The sequence below is a fragment of the Pelodiscus sinensis genome, chromosome 3, assembly GCF_049634645.1.
Source record: "Pelodiscus sinensis isolate JC-2024 chromosome 3, ASM4963464v1, whole genome shotgun sequence".
NCBI classification, from domain to species: Eukaryota; Metazoa; Chordata; order Testudines; family Trionychidae; genus Pelodiscus; species Pelodiscus sinensis.
In genome coordinates, this window is record NC_134713.1 from 144,673,107 (window position 1) to 144,682,008 (window position 8,902).

The following is an 8,902-nucleotide window of genomic DNA, read 5'->3' on the forward strand; positions in this document are numbered from 1 at the left end:
CAGGAGGTGAGTAAGAGGAAGAGACATGTGGAGGGGCATGTTGGGAAGAATTTAGGAGCTAGAAAAGGGACAGAGTTGAAACTGGTTGCGTAGCTTTAATATTTAACTTCCAAAGTTTCTACTTACAGTTACACGCAAATATATTTTAAATTGGGCCTTTCAGGTTTTGAGATCTTAAGCCCTCTCTTTAAGTTTTTTTTTATTAAGTAAATTATGTTAACAATCTTAACTCCAATTTAATTGTTTTGCCTGGGAATTAGCTTAAGCATTAAGTAGGTTAAATCTGACAATTAGAACACAAACCTCGTTAATGGACCAAAGTATTATCATTAATCACTCATGCAATATTCAATTAATTTTGTTAAGAATGTGAACACCACCAAAGATGTAGAATAGTGATAGAAATGTAGTCGTGTTAGCCTGGTGTACCTGAAACAAAAAACAGGACTGTATAGCACTTTAAAGACTAACAAGATGGTTTATTAGATGATGAGCTTTCGTGGGCCAGACCCACTTCCTCAGATCAAATAGTGGAAGAAATTTGGCACAACCATATATACCAAAGGATACAATAAAAAAAATGAACACATATGAAAAGGACAAATCAAATTTCAGAACAGAAAGGGATGAGGGGGGAGGTAAATGTCTGTGAGCTAATGATATTACAGGTGATAATTGGGGAGGCTATCTTTGTAATGGGTAAGATAATTAATGTCTATTTAGTCCGAGGCATAAAGTGTCGAATTTAAGCATGAATGACAATTCAGAGGATTCTCTTTCAAGTCTGGTGTTAAAAGGTCTTTGAAGCAGAATGCAGGTAATCAAGTCGTTGAGACAGTGTCCTTTCTGGTTGAAATGGCAAGAAACTGTTTTTTCTTTGTGATCCTGTCTGATATCTGTTTTGTGGGCATTGATTCTTTGGCGAAGTGTCTGAGACGAAGTGCTCTGCATTTTGCGTACCTTTTTCCAATCTTTTGTCGCAAGAGGCTTTTCTGACATTTGGCCTGTCTAGACTGGGCCAAATGTCAGAAAACCCCCCGTCTTTTGGAAGGCCCCTTCTTCCTCGTAGAATGAGGAATACAGGGGCTTCCAAAAGAGCGTGTTTGCTCTTCCCCAAAAAAGAGCAGAAGAGCAAATGCATTCCCTGGATGTGGCAGAGCTTTTTCGGGATACTTCTGGTATCCCGAACCCCCATTCCCCTCCCCGCAGTCTGGCCGTACCCATATATGTCTGGAAGGAAGGGTCTCTCCCATTCCATGCACAAATGAGAAGGTACAACCTCTGCAAAACAACTTTTATCTTAACTCTGCATGGATGTCCCTCCTTGGAAAGTTCACACAGAAGGAGCCCTGTGAGAAAACAAAGGGGTGAAATGAGGGAGATGTTATGTCCTTCAGTGTCATCATTTGTCCTGCATTCAGGTTTTAGTGCAGAAATGTGAGCAGATCTCCAGAGGATAAGCTGCCTGGGGTAATCCACTTTCCACTAGGTCCTCTTGTTACTATTACTGGGCGGCCTTGGTGGGTTGCAACCAGTGGAGTGCAGGTCCTAATGGCAGCTATCAGAATATGGGAAGACTAGCAAAGCCAAGCATTATTGCTGCACTAGGATTCCTTTCTCCAGCATGTGGAAAGGAAACACTTGCTTTCTGGTCCCTGGATTCATGGGGTTGGGAATGAGCAAGGCCTTTATGACAGTCTATATGATTACCACAGAAAATTCTTCACTCTCTACTTTGTGTATCTGATCTCCGTTCTAAATATGCAAAAAATCAGTCCATTCTGAGATGGATGCTGCAAACTCTGGGCGTGCTCAATAAGAACTTAGAATTTCTGAAACAAAGAAAAAAAGAAAAAAAGAAAAAGAAGAAGGAGGTGGTGCTATGGCAAAGAGGCAAGTTTGTGAGGGTGATAATGGGGGGGCACAGCAGAGTCACAGCTCTGAGGTAAAGGATAATAGTGAACATTGCAAGACTGGCAACTACCGAGCATGTGCAGTAAGGGGGGGGACAGAGGTCAGTCGGTTAAGCAGTTAGCTAGTCAGAACCCAGTCACACAGGTCACCAATCATTCTAAAGGTTAAAGCCGTCAATCAGAATTCTGAGAGAGTGGCCAAGACTGAGCATGTGTGAGGGAGGAATAGGAAGATATATAAAAGGAAAAAATTATAATATAGGCAGTGGGTAAATGTAAAAGTTTCCACCCTTCGGGTGAGCACCCCTTGGTGGCTGGGGGGAGTCTTACAGTCTCTACTCGCCTGTCTGCGGGTGAGGCAGTGTCCAACAAGTGGCCAGAGTGCCCCCCGCACCCCAGTGCGGTTTGCAGGCAGGTTGAGGGGGGACCCAGGCCTGCCCAATCCTCTGGGTCCCAGCCCAGGGAACCTATAAGTAGCAGTTACTTGCTGAGTTTCAAAGTACTTAGTTGCTGTCGTGACCCTGGGCCACTTCCCTGGGACACTGTTCCATCCAGCCCTTTTTCTAGGGCCTTGTGGCTGAGTTCCCCTTGTCCAGGGTTCTGCAGGGTTTCCTGGCTTCTTGGCTAGCCTTCAGCCGTAGGACCTGGCTCTGACCAGGTACAATGCCCCGGCTCCCACTTGGAGCTGTCCAGAGTGCTGGTGTTCCCCAGTCAGCCTTGAGGTCTGCCTGGGCCGAGCTCCAGGAAGAAACTGAGGCTATGTCTACACTACAGAGTTTTGCAGAAAAACATCTGTATTCCCACAAAAACTCATGAAGCGCTCATGAAACTCACAGCAAGCGCTTTCTTTCGACAGTAAATTGATAGTAAATCGAGAGAACAGAGGAGTTTTTGGCAGTGGTATTCCTCTTTCTACAAGGAAGAAGCCTTTTTGTGAAAGAGCTCTTTTGGAAAAAGGCATGTGTGGATGGGGAGGAGGGGTTTTTGTGTAAGAAATGGCCTCCAGGAAAAACCACACGTGCTCTGGTGGACACTCCTTAAAACTCATCACAGCTCCATAGTTCCTGTCTCCTGGCCTCTCTTAAAGCTGCAGGCCCCCTGGACAAGCCAGGTGGCAGAAAGCCAGCCAGAGAGCAGCACCCTGACCGCGCAGCTCTCCCTGACACCAGCCTGCTGGCCCATGGCACAGCCACAAGCCCCCTGAGACTCTCTTGGCCCGCACAGGGAGCAGACCTAGGGGTCCCAGGACCCATCAAGGGGGAGCAAGAGGAGCTCACCCTCCTAGTCAGGCCTGGAGATAAAGTCCCTCCTGGAGCTGTGAGGCCAAGAGAAGATGCTCCAGGATCTCCAGGCAAAGCAGTGGAATGCCAACATTTATGGCTGGATGGTGCAGTCCCTGTCAGAGCACGGACACCCACCCCAGATCTTGGAATAGGTCCGGAGTAAGGTCAAAGAACTTTGCCAGAGATATGTCCATACCACTGAGCGCTCGGGGTGGGACTCCACACCTGCCCCTACTACCAGGAGCTGCATGCCACCCTGGGGGATGGGGAAACGTCCTTCCCATCCACCCTCATGGACTCTGGGCTCCTGACCCCTATCATCACCCAGCCCAAGGAGGAGCAGAAAGATGAGGGACAGCTGGACATGGAGGAGGAGCAGCAGAGAGGCACTGCCCATCAACCAGGATGTCTCCCAGGCCTCCTTGGATGCCTGGGAGGAATCCTTAGGTGAGTGGTCTCTTTGTCACTCACACAGGGGATGGGGGAGCGAATGTTGCTTGCACTGCTTGGGCTGGACATTGTGCTGCAGTCCGCACACGTGTAACCTCATGCAGCATTATTGTGTGGAATGTGGATGCAGCAGGCAGCCCCTGAGCATGCCTGGGATCCTGCTGGCCACACATGCCCTGCCACAGTGGAGGGAGATGTGTGCGCTGTCTGGTAGCAGGCTAGCCACTAAAGCACAGGCTCGACCCCATACACACCAAGGAGTGCTACACACAACACGTGCGAGACAGAAGCCATGCCCATAGGCAGTGCTGCAAGCTGCTTCATGTGTGCAGCCCCCAGGGAGGCCCAGGATGCTCCTGACTCCTCTGCTGCCCCGGGGGAAATCCCACTGTGGCTGGACACTTCCTTGGTCTGCTTGTCTGTGGGCTGGAGGGTGGTGGGGAAGCAGGCAGCCTGGTCCTCTGGTCTGCGGACTGTTAGTCGCTGCTCACAGAGGAGGGCAAGGCCTCAGGGACAGTGTCTGCAGGGATGACTGACCACCTCTCCCTCTTTGTGTTCTCCACATCCAGACCAGCTGGGAGAGAAGTGCCAGCCAGTCCACCACAGTCACCTGCCAAAGTCTGGGGGACATGAAAGCACACCAGGGTCCTGGAGCAGCTAATGTGGTAGCACATCACTGTCCTGGAGCGGATGGAGCGGACGCTGGTACAAGGTCTGCACTGACCTTGAGTGGCAGGAACATGCCTGGGGACAGTTTCTTGAGTGGTGTGACTGCATGTGTGACATCATGGCCAGCATGGCAGCACACTTGCCTCATGCTGCTACTCCTTGCTCCCTCCCTCCTGTCCGCCCTGCTATGCCCATTCACCATCCACCTGCTGCTATGCCTCTGCTCCCTCCCAACTGATGCCTGTGCCCCCTTCCTTCTGCCCCTCCTGCCAACCCTGACCCTTCTTCTGCCCCCCCCCCCCGCCGCCCGCTCGTCATCTCACTGCTCCATGACCAGCCGGTCCCACCAGTCGCCTCTCCACGGTGGGCTTCAGTTGCCAGAGTGTAGCAGCTGCACCCAAGGAGAGGATCCCCAGAATGAGCTCAGGGTTGAGCTCCTGCAGGAGCAGGAAGGCAGCCTGTATAAACTGCAGCACAAACTGCAGCATGGCCATGTGCGGCCATGGCATGCCCAGGGGCAGCTCTGGCTCCATGGCACCAATAGAAAAGCTGTGGAATCCAAAAAAGGAGGGCAACCACAGCAGGCACTGTGAGAGTTTTGCTGTCCCTCGAAGAGGTAGGCAAGCAGGCAGCAACAGCAGAGAAACGGCTGTCGGGGGGAGGGGGTCCCTTTAAGCGCATGTCTCTGCAAGGGTCCAGCACCAGCACTCAGAAGCAACTGGTGACCTAAAGCCATGGCTGAAGTGGTTCCAGGTGGCCTTTTATGCAAGAGAGCATCCAATGAGTCTGGACACTCTCTTTCACAAAAATGCATTACTTTTTCAATGAGTTTTTGCAGTGTGGACGTGCTCTTGTGCAAGAGGTTTCTGCATAAGATCTCTTCTGAAAAAGGGTTCTTAAGCATGAAGTTTGTAGTGTAGACATAGCCTAACAGGCCCTGGCCTAGCAGCTCCTTTTATATCAGCCTGCTGTAGTCTGATTGGCTGCAGCAGGGGCTGCCACTCTGTTCTGCTCGGAGGACCTCTCTCCTGCTCCTGCTGCTGGCCAGGGTGCTGAAAGGCCTTCAGCAGGGATGTCAGGCTTTGTCCACCCCATCACAGTAAACATAGGGCAGGAGGGAGGCAAGTCCCAGCCCTACCTCCTCTGCCCAAGGCCCCGCCTTTCATGGGAGCCCACCCTCTCCCCATCACAGGGGCAAGTCTCCAGCTTCCCACAGGAGCCTCCCCAGCTCTGGAGCACAGAGAGGGTGGGTGACACAGAGCTCCAGCCTCCCTGGCCTCAGAGTGGCTGAATCCCAAGGGCAGCAACACTCCACCTCCAGAATGTTTTCTGCATCAGTGCAGTAGGCAGAGTGTGTGAGGGGCCATTCCTGGAAGTTTGTGAAGGCACCTCTTATACCTGCCACCCATGACTACAATGTAACATAAACAGCTCAATGTCAGAATGGCGGTCAGTTTCTAGCGGAGTGCCCCAAGGTTCAGTTCTAGGACCAGTTATGTTTAATATCTTTATTAATGACCTGGATGAGGGGATGGATTGCACCCTCAGCAAGTTTGTGGATGACACTAAGCTAGGGGGAGAGATAGATACACTTGAGGGCAGAGATAGGGTCCAGATTGACTTAGACAAATTGGAGGATTGGGCCACAAGAAATCTGATGAGGATCAACAAGGACAAGTGCAGAGTCCTGCACTTGGGATGGAAGAATCCCAAGCATAGTTACAAGCTGGGGACCAACCAGTTAAGTAGTAGTTCTGCAGAAAATGACCTGGGGGTTACAGTGGATGAGAAGCTGGATATGAGTCAACAGTGGATGAGAAGCTGGATATGAGCCCTTGTAGACAAGAAGACTAATGGCATATTAGGTTGCATTAGGAGGAGCATTGCCAGCAGATCCAGAGATGTCATTATTCCCCTTTATTCGGCTTTGGTGAGGCCACATCTGGAGTATTGTGTCCAGTTCCGGGCCCCCCACTACAAAAAGGATTGGAGAGGGTCCAGTGGAGGGCAACCAAAATGATTAGGGGGCTGGAGCATATGACGTATGAGGAGAGGCTAAGGGATTTGGGTCTGTTTAGTCTGCAGAAGAGAATAGTGAGGCAGGATTTGATAGCAGCCTTCAACTTCCTGAAGGGAGGTTCCAAAGAGGCCGGAGAAAGGCTGTTCTCAGTGGTGACAAATGGCAGAACAAGGAGCAATGGTCTCAAGTTGTGGTGGGAGAGGTCCAGGTTGGATATTAGGAAAAACTATTTCCCTAGGAGGGTGGTGAAGCACTGGAATGGGTTACCTAGGGAAGTAGTGGAGTCTCCATCCCTAGAGGTGTTTAAGTCTCGGCTTGACAAAGCCCTGGTCGGGTTGATTTAGTTGGGATTGGTCCTGCCTTTGGCAGGGGGCTGGACTTGATGACCTCCTGAGGTCTCTTCCAGCTCTATGGTCTTGGGTGGGAAGAAAGAGTTACTCACCTTGTGCAGTAACAGTTGTTCTTCGAGATGTGTCCCCGTGGGTGCTCCACTCCAGGTGCTGGTGCGTCCTCGCATCAGCGACCGGAGACTTTTTCTAGCTGTTTCTGCCGCGGCACGCAGGCGCCGTGGCGCCCTCTAGTGTCGTTGGGACTGAAGGGTGCCTGCGCGCGCGTGGCTCCTCCGTTCCTTCTCTACCCGCCAGAGTATCAGGCTCCAAGCAGGGGAAGGAGGGAGGGTAGTGGAGCACCCATAGGGACACATCTCGAAGAACAACCGTTACTGCACAAGGTGAGTAACTCTTTCTTCTCCTTCGAGTGGTCCCCATGGGTGCTCCACTCTAGGTGACTACACAGCAGTTGTCAGCTCGCGGAGGTGGGTTTGGAGCCGTGTGGTAGTAACTGTGGATAGCACCGCTTGTCCAACCACCATAGAAGATGCTATCAAGGTGGAGAGAGCATAGTGTTGCGCAAACGAGTGGTCAGATGACCAGGTAGCAGCGTTGCAAATGTCCTGCAATGGAACATTACGAAGAAAAGCGGTCGTCGAAGCTACTGCTCTAGTGGAATGAGCTGTGATAAGTCCAGGTAAGTCTTTGTTATGTAAGGTATAAGAGGTTTTAATACAGGATGTAATCCATTTAGAGATTCTCTACTTGTCCCTTAGATCTTTCAGCATATGAGATGAAAAGTCTAGGCGAGGCTCGCCAGAGTCTCGTGCGATCTATGTAAAACGCCAATGCTCGTCAGACGTCGAGAGTGTGCCACACGGTCTGGATCGGTTCCGTGTGTGGTTTCGGAAAGAATGCAGGTAAGTGTATGGGTTCATTCACATGGAAGGGAGAGGGTTTTTTAGGTAGGAACTTAGGGTGGGGTCGGAGTACCACCCTGTCCTGTAAAAATATGGTGTATGGAGGGTCAGCCATTAAGGCTGCAAGCTCACTCACCCTCCTACTGGAGGTAATGGCGACGAGAAAAGCCACTTTCATGGACAGATGAGACAAAGAGCAGGTCGCTATTGGTTCAAACGGGGGTTTTGTGAGGCTCTTAAGGACATGGTTCAGGTCCCAAATGGGGACTGGTGGCCGAACCGGAGGGAAGGTGTTCTGCAGGCCTTTGAAGAAACGCTTGGTCAGTGGGTCAGCAAGAAAAGAAGTGCCTCGTAGAGAACGGTGAAAAGCCGCTATGGCCGCAGCATGGACCTTGATAGTACTGAGTGCTAGGCCGGAGTGTTTTAGAGAGAGTAAGTAGTCCAATAAGGTATGTATAGGAGCAAGATGTGGTGGGCTTGCATGGGTTTGAGCGTACCATTGGGAGAAACGCGTCCACTTGTACTGGTAGGTTTTCCTGGTGGAGCGTCTCCGACTATTAATTAGTATGTGTCTCACTTGTTCTGAACAGGCCGTTTCGGCATCTTGGAGCCATGAAGGAACCAGGCATGGAGCTTCAGCTTGGGGATGTCCGGGTGAAGGGTCCGACCGTGGTTTTGTGAGAGGAGGTCGCGCTGTGGAGGGAAGAGATACGGGTCTGTTACCATCATCTTGAGGAGGTAAGGATACCATGTTCGTCTGGGCCAAGCAGGTGCCACCAGAATCACCCGTGCCTGGCTCGATCTGATCTTGTCCAGGACTCTGTGTAGGAGTGGGAGAGGGGGAAAGGCGTAGGAGGGAGGCGTCCCATGTGATGGAAAAGGCGTCTCCGAGGGAACTTCTGCCCAGGGCTCCCCTGGAGCAGTAGAGGTGGCACTTTCGATTGTTCTTTGTGGCGAAGAGGTCGACTTCCGGTTGGCCCCAGTGAAGGAAGAGCGGAGTGAGGGCATGTCTGTCAATCTCCCACTCTGCTGGTCCATGAACATGTGACTTAGGGCGTCTGCTGTGACGTTGAGTATTCTGGGAAGATATACAGCGGAAGGGGTGACCCCATGTGAGAGGCACCAGGTCCAGAATTTGGCGGCTTCCGAGCATAGGGAAGGGGAACGGGCGCCACCCTGACGGTTGATGTAGTACATGCAGGTGGTATTGTCCGTCATAATAGTGATGGTCTTGTGTGCTATATGGTGAATGAAGTATTGGCATGCATATCTGACTGCCCGTAACTCGAGGAGGTTGATGTGGAGTGTTTGCTCCACA

The 8,902-nt window shown here is 51.2% G+C and overlaps 1 long non-coding RNA gene across 1 annotated transcript in view; it reads left to right on the forward strand.

The window, feature by feature from the left end:
* Positions 1-8,420, forward strand: part of LOC142827663 (uncharacterized) — a 31,309-nt gene extending 22,889 nt beyond the window's left edge. The window contains exons 2-3 of the long non-coding RNA XR_012902371.1: positions 7,441-7,584; positions 8,175-8,420. This is a non-coding gene — a long non-coding RNA (uncharacterized LOC142827663). The remainder of the gene's footprint in view (positions 1-7,440; positions 7,585-8,174) is intronic.
* The last annotated feature ends 482 nt before the right edge of the window (positions 8,421-8,902 follow it).